Raw genomic sequence first — 8,235 nt, forward strand, 5'->3', positions numbered from 1 at the left:
TCCCTTCTTCCAATCAGATGGTGTTCTGCTGCTCGCTTCCTTTTCTTCCGCCTCCGGTTTTTTGATCTCGAATCAGGTAACTAATAATGTCTAATTCTTTGTCATTTTATTAAATTGTATTTGGTATGGTGATTTGAATTGAAAATTAGGTCCTTGCACAAAGAAATTGTGTCTTCAGGTGGAGTTTGAGAGATTGCACGCCAAGTGTTCGATGAAAGTACTCAAATACGTCAACTGGTGTTGTGGGTTGAAGAACAGCCTTAGTGTTTTCTACAAACGAAATAAACTTTCTATATGTGTCAGCTGTTGTCTCACCAGATGATGTTTAGAAATATGCGCGAAAATGACAACATATATGGGTGAGTTTGTATAAATTTACTTGCAAAAGCTTCCATTTGAATTCAATAATAATAGTCTCATAACAACAACAGGGAACCAAAAGTTCAAATTACTTGCCTTAGTCTGAATACAAAATGGAGTTCAGTTGGAACTTATGAAATACCATTCATTAGGACCAAATATAGATATGGTGATATATTTGACATAGTAAGTTCAATTTGCTGCCCAGGTTCTATTAATTTTCAACTTCTATTAATTGAATTAATGTATTTTCTGAAATTTAAAGAAATTGCATGGGTTTTACTTTTTAGTTATTTTATGAGGCAGTCATTAAAGCATTGTTGGATAGAATGTCTAAAGAGAAGTACATCTAGAAGACATCAGTGAACCTTACTTACTCAACATCGCATACTTGAAGTCCAATCATAATTGATACATTTTTTACACTTTAATGCATTAACAAAAATTTTAGTTTGTATAGATTTAAAACATTTCAGGTCTCTTAATGTTGTTCTTTATAAAAAAAAATTATTTTTGTTGCCTTATTTTTATAACGATTCTATCACATTTTCTTCTTTAACAGATGTATAAGTCCTTTTTTCCTCATATTAGGCAGAATTCATTCTTCGGCTTGTAAATTTGTTGTCATCTTACTTTTCTGAAGGGTTTATTTGAAGGTATTTTCTTATTCTATTATGCATTACAACTGCCATTTGATAAAGGGTATCTTCTTTATTTAACAAATTATTTGTAAAGTGATCAGGCCAAGCCACATAGCCAACTAAGCATTTGATGAAGTGACATAGATTCGAGGTCGTCGCCCGATCAACAAATCAAAAGGTTTACTGTTTTTCATCTCATTCATTCCCTAATCCTCATTCTGTATCCCGACTTTAAGGTATTAACCTTCTGTGATTTTTTAGGAAGTTGATATTCTTGATTATTGTTCTCTTTACTGATTTATTCTAGAAGGGTTTGAACCTTTTGATTTGTTTTTTTTAAACATGGGATGATTCAAGGCATTATGAAGAGGAACTTTAGTTGCTCTCATTCATTGACTCATTTTCTCTCACACCCACTTGAAGCTATTCATCAATGGCAGATTGTTATTTGCTGAATATAATAGAATAATCTAGACCATTTGTGCGTTACTTACTTCTATATCATGATTCATGCATTAAAAGTTACACCTTGCTCTTGATACGTCAATTTTCTTGTGCTTTTGTAAAAGGAATGGTCTTCTGCATCATCTTTATGCAGTTCTTTAGCATTTCTCATATTTTATATTCAGAAAGATCTTGAATTTTATAGTCTCTTTTCTTTTTCTTTCTGAATTTGAATTTCAAGAAACCATAATTCCATCTCTTATATCATAAGAAGTCAAATTACAGTTTGGAAATTCCACCTGATCTCTTTGATATTCGAAAATCGTTTGAAACAAATTTACCTTATTGACAGATTATATATGATATAAACTTACCATAATTCCATCTCTTATATCATAAGAGGTCTAATTATGTACCCTTTTTGACAGATTATATATGATATAAACTTTTCATTCGTGGAAGAGTTAAATAGAATAGAAACACCAGAAGATAACACAATTATTTTTTAAATTATTTCCGCGTGGCTGGATTGTAGTAAGCAACCATGCACTATGTGCTCTTATCTCAAAGTGGTTAGGAACACAATCTTGGATCCGCGATGTTGACCTTTTGAACTCTCTCAAAAAACATGCATCAAATCCTGACCTACACAATAAAGGAATGGTATGTCTTGAATTTATTCGGTTTCTTTTACATGTGTCATTACCATGTATTTTCATATGATGTGTTGCTAAAAATACTTTTCATGTTTTAGGTGAAGAAGATAAATAAAATGAGGCTTGCTGAATAAATTGAAACAATGACTGGAGTGAAGGTTTCTGATATCTAATTTCCTTTTGCCCAAATAACAATGCACTTTTACTTATTTTCTTTACAATGCATTTTAAACTGTAATTGTAGGTTAGTTTGGATACAATGCTTGATGTGCAAATAGAAGATACATGAATATAAAAGATAATTTTTGAATATATTAGGTGTTACTCATCGATACGACTACATAAAGGTATCACTTTTTTTTAGCCATGCTTAAAGGGAATATGTTTTTTGCTTTGTTACTTTTTGTAATAATAAGTATTATTTGTATTTATAAGAATATGGAGGAAGTGATAGAAGGAAGGTGGTGCCAAACGAATCTGCTGCAAAATACGTTAAAAGAATCTTTCTTGGTGTTTCTTTTAAAAGTTAATATGTATGATGTAGGGAGTGTGCCTCAAAATAGTTACCCAGTTTAGTAAGATAATGTTACATAAATTGCCAATTATAGTGATTTTGATTGATTTCATATTTTTTATTTGATACATGCAACATAGACAGTAGAAGAGATTGTCAAGAACTGTATCGAAGACGAGGGTAGAGAGGAAGAAGGATGGTGCAGAAAGTGGAATAGTTATGAAGAACTCAAGATCTTTTAAAAGGTACATCATTTCATATTTAACTCACCCCTCCCTCTTTCACAAACACACAGTTTTTTAATTATTTTTAGTAAATTTTATAGAATATGATCGATATGTAAGCGATAACTCAAAAAAATGTAGACCAAAAAATTATCCGTTTATAGCATTGTACTTACATTACAAATGAAAGTACAAAGCCATAAATGGATATGTTTTTCAAAGTCAAAAAGAAAGATAACCATTAAATTGTGTGTCTGAGACATTAACTTACTTCAAAATGACACCACACAAAACTACAAAACATACTGTGTGTGCTTGAAACATCAACGTACTTTCATTTTTTTGTTATTTTGGCTAAAAACCACTGTGTGTATGTGGTTGTGTGTGTTTGAAACAACAATGTACTTTCATTTTTTTGTTATTTTGCTAAAAATCCCGTGACAGGAAGAGATGAAACTAGAATGCTATAATACACAAATAAGTGAAGGTGCATTAGGTGGAATTAGATTGTACTTTATAATTACATGAATGGTATTGTGCTTTTAGATTTTCTTATTACAATGTTTCATTTTCATATTTATATTTATTTAAACTTTAATTGATTTGTTAATGTGTTTACGATTTGATTGCACAAAAAGACGATTATTACACGTATCTTGCAGATTTCAAATCTGGTAATGATAAGAAAGGGCACATAATCAGTTTTTGAAGGCTTATCAACTAATATCTTATGTTTTCTTAATAGTTAATTAAATAAATTTTCCATTTTTATTCTGTTTTTGTTTGCTAATTTGTTGAAACAAAAGTAATGTATGATGGTTGGACGGAAATTTTAGTTTTGGTTTAAGTTTGTAAGTTTTAGAGAGGTGGAAAATCCCTGACCCGTAGCGAAGCGAGGGCATTCCCTCTAGTTATTATTATTATTATTATTATTATTATTATTATTATTATTATTATTATTATTATCGTTCTATACTAATAAAAGAATAGTTATTAGTGTTACTTGTTATTTTTTATAATTTACGTTTTCTTTTCAAATGTTATATAAAAATGACATTTGTCATTTTCTCATCATTTTTTTTAAGTATTGATATGGATAATAAGTTAGACCATTATTTATTCGATCCCTGATTTTTAGGATAAATTTAAATTCGATTATAAAAATTTAATTATTTTTGTAACCGTGGTTTCAATGGATTTAAACCTAGTTTTACTCTAATAAAAGAGTCATAATTGTGCCATGTGTCACTTCAACATTTCTTATTTCTTCAAAATGAATTGACCATATTGCACTTATTTTTGTTTAAAGTTTCCTTGATAAATAAATTTCCAGCAATTCATATCATTAATGTTACAATCAAATCCCATAAATTAGAAGGTAAGTGACACTATGTTTTGGTAAATATCTATTCCTAACATGTTTCTCTCGATAAACTTTCTCTGTGACAAAATCCTAATACATCCATTATTATTTGCAGCCGTCCCTTTCTTTTTCTCCCCCGATCTTACGTCTGTCATATTTAAACGTCAAAACCCTAAAATCTCATTGCCTAATCATCGTCTTCTCTGTATTCATGACAACGTATGTGTCATTAACGAAGGTAAATCATTCCCAAAGCTTCCATTTCTCTCCTTGGCAGATCCAAGGGGGATAATAATGAAGAAAATAACATTGTGGTGACAGGGTCCAACTGGCAAAAACTCTTTCACAGTGATTTGATGATAGCACTTGGCCATTGCAGACCAAAACTGACAGGTTTGTGTTTTAGGGCATGGTGAATCAATCCTCCAAAATACAAAGTTTACTTTGTTGAATCAATCCTCCATAATACAAAGTTTACTTTGTTGAATCAATCCTCTTAAGATGATATCAGTAAAGTGGATTATCTTTCATAGCTAAAACCAATATGCATCCTATTCAATAAAGAGAAGAAACAGGGGAACGTGCTTAGTTCTACTTGATTATACCTCGAATAGCCAATGGTATCAATAAAGTGGATTATGATTAGTAACGACTGGCTGAAGTTATGTTAAGCATCTTGATATGGCTTAAAAACTAATTTAAAATCATTCATGGATGTCATTATCAAATAAGAAGGAAAATTTTGGTAGGAAGGTAAGAAATTTTTTATATACATATTTTTTTAGCAAATAAACGAAATGAATCATTAGATGATTCAAAAGTAAGATGATTAATAAGAAAAAATTCTGAAAAAAATATCTTCATGATTCATTTTTAAGTACATCAAGAAAAAATTCACTTTTATGACAATTTTAGTGAATATTTACAAAATCATCGTAAAAATGAATCATCGAAATGTTTTTTCGGGAATTTTTTTTTGGTGAATCATGTTATTATTGATTCATCTAGTGATTTATTTGTTTTTTTCGCCAAAAAAATAAGCCGAAAAAAAATTTCTTACCTTCCTACCTAAAAAAATTTCTTACTGGATCTATATTCTGTCATTAAATATGTGCTTTTTTTCAAGGCAAAGATCATGTTTCATTACGGTTAGAAAAGCATTACAATTAGTGATCTTACAAAAGTTATGAAGTTGTTAAGGAAGTTACATGGCTGGCTTTTTCATTGCTAAAGATAACTTATTTTAAATAACCTTTAAAATTAAAATGTTTTTAATGTAAGAAATAACAATGTATTTTCATTGGTTTGTTAATTATAGCATCGTATTTTCATACACTTCAAAAAAAAAAAAAAAAAAAAAAAAAAACAGCCCCACTTGTACCAATGTATAACCAATATAGTAGTGGCTAAAACCATATAAAGAATGCAGGATGCTTTTAATCAACCCGGGCCTACTGATAATGGTTGTATTAACTATATCATGAATGTAGAAAGAGGGAAGGGTCGAGCACAAGATGCATGGAGAAAAGGACCAAACCACTCTGAATGCATAAAGGCTTATGTATCATAAGGTGGAATGGAGATTTAATTATTTTGGTGTTCATTTCGATTAAAGTTATAGGTCCATGTTTATAAAAGTCCTAAGAGTATTGGAAGTACACGGATTGGATTTTGGTTGTTCAACTTAAAGAGCTCACCCGACCACTTTAGTGCCTAGAAATTGGTTGAGGACTTGAGGTTACTTTTTTTCAACTATATATATGGTTTTTCTTTAATAATAATCTTTTTTACCGTTATTGAAAGATGTTTGTATATGCGCACAAATTTTGATGGTGAGAGATGTTTAGGCATAAAAAATCAACATGGATGTTTGTTTCAACTTGAATATATGCCGTATTCATATCAAGTCATCCATTAAAATAGTAAAAGGCTTGTGACAATTTACCTAAATATATTTATTTAATGTATTATAACTAAAAACCAAGAAAAAAAACATGTTACTGAAATTTAAATAGTGGATAAAATGTTTAAAGCGTTAAGGTGAAAATCTAAATGGGCAAAGCTTAGAATAATTTCAAAAACATTTGACTTACTTGCTACAATAGCCGAAAAGTATTTCATAAACGATAAGTACTCAATGTTTCCCAATAATCCGATAAATACAAACTTTAAATAGCTATTGTACATCACGTCAACACACCACCGATCTTTTTGGGTAATTCTATTGACAGAATTCAACATCTATCAACATAAATATAAATAAAAGCGTACATACATCACATCATATGATCATAATGTAAAAAATATGTTAGACCATCCGGTATGGTCACAACGGAAATGCTCGTTGTCTACGAGGCCACATGTCACACTCCCAAACCGGAACGGCAGAAACGTTCGGGGGTGGTTGACGCCATGCATAGTATCACAACAGTTGTATCATAGCAAGCATAGTAAACACAACCAAACATGGAATACATATATGAAAAAGGTTTACATTGTCTTAATACAAAGTTTTGTTCTTATCAATAGTAAAATGGAAAGACGTGACTCTAACGCGCCGACTTCTCCAAAATCCTGGAAGTACCTGTCTACTAAAACCCTGAGAATACAAGCAGTTTTGAAAGAATATCAGCATAAAGCTGGTGAGTTCATAAGCATTTAGTTTTGGTGGAAAATGTTTCTTTGATCCTTTTGAAAAGTGTTCCTCAAGAAAATCCTATATTTTCTTATGAAAAGCGTGTTTGAAAACTCATTCCTTCCATGACTTCCAGATTCATACAAGGTATGTACAATCCAAGGAGTCGTGGAATGAATATGAATGTCCGTTAGTTACATGTTAAACAATCCGTTTATGAAAAGCCGAGTTATCCCGGGAAAATCCTATATTTTCCCTAAAAGTTGATCATTGATTATCCGTTCTAAACTGAGGTGTCCAAGTATCTACCATACTTATATTGATAAACGTAGTTTTCTTTTAAAAACCCTGGTTACTCCCAGTGAGGTATATTAGCCTTATTACATAAATAAAACTAATGAAAAGAAAACGTGATGAACTAAATCCTGAAGGTACTGTTAATACCCTCCAGTAATCAGATCGGTTATTACTTTGAGGTTAGTTCACTTGATTCATTATTACAAAAGTAAATCTCTACTATCTACATTGTGAGTTTCATGACCATAACTGACTGGATATGGCCCGTAACAGGGCCGGTATCCTTTATGACTTTGTCACCCGTAGACCTGCCGGTCCGACTGTAGCTAGCAACAAGGTGCGGGATTGTCAGTCCCGTATAGATCTATACACAACAGTCATGCTCCCCCTACAAGAGGTTCTGTTCACAAGTGTTAGTCCTACATTCTGATTCTGGGGGAGTGTTACCAAGGACGTGTCTCCAACTTAGACCAACAAATTTACAAGTAATAATACTGAAAATCCTTTTTATGATTTGCATGAATCCTTTATAAAATAATACATTTTACTACATGATTCACAAGTTCGTCATCCTAGTTTTGAAAACTGTTTCTACGAGTTGATTTCTTAATCGTTTGGTAAAAACTGTTTTCCATGTTAAAAGCATACTGAAAATATAATTATCTTAAACAAAATAATATATTTTGAGCACAAGTTTCCTTGTACTTTTGCTTGTATCCACCCCCTGAAAACATGAAAACTCGGAAAAACGTAGGGGTATGAACTCACCTCGGGTAAGTGGTTTGATTGAAGGATCGATACGGAAAATTGGATGTTCAAGTGAAGCCTTGAACACGATTTGATCCTAATTAACACGTAATGACACATAAAGGAGTCAAATGAAGGTATTTCACCATTAGATGTGATGGAGAACCACTCTAGGGACTTGGAACTACTTGCACTAAGTGTTAGGACCTTAAAGGATTGCATGAGGGAGGTGTATGGCCACCTTAAAGGTGTGTGCGGCCATGGGTGTGCGGCCCAAGGGGTGTGCGGCCGTACACTCATGATGGAAGGTGCCTTCGAGGTGTTTTCAAGGTCCATACTTGCATCCATGAAGTG

Source organism: Lactuca virosa, chromosome 4, assembly GCF_052849685.1.
Source record: "Lactuca virosa cultivar CGN04683 chromosome 4, Lactuca_virosa_CGN04683_v6, whole genome shotgun sequence".
NCBI lineage: Eukaryota > Viridiplantae > Streptophyta > Magnoliopsida > Asterales > Asteraceae > Lactuca > Lactuca virosa.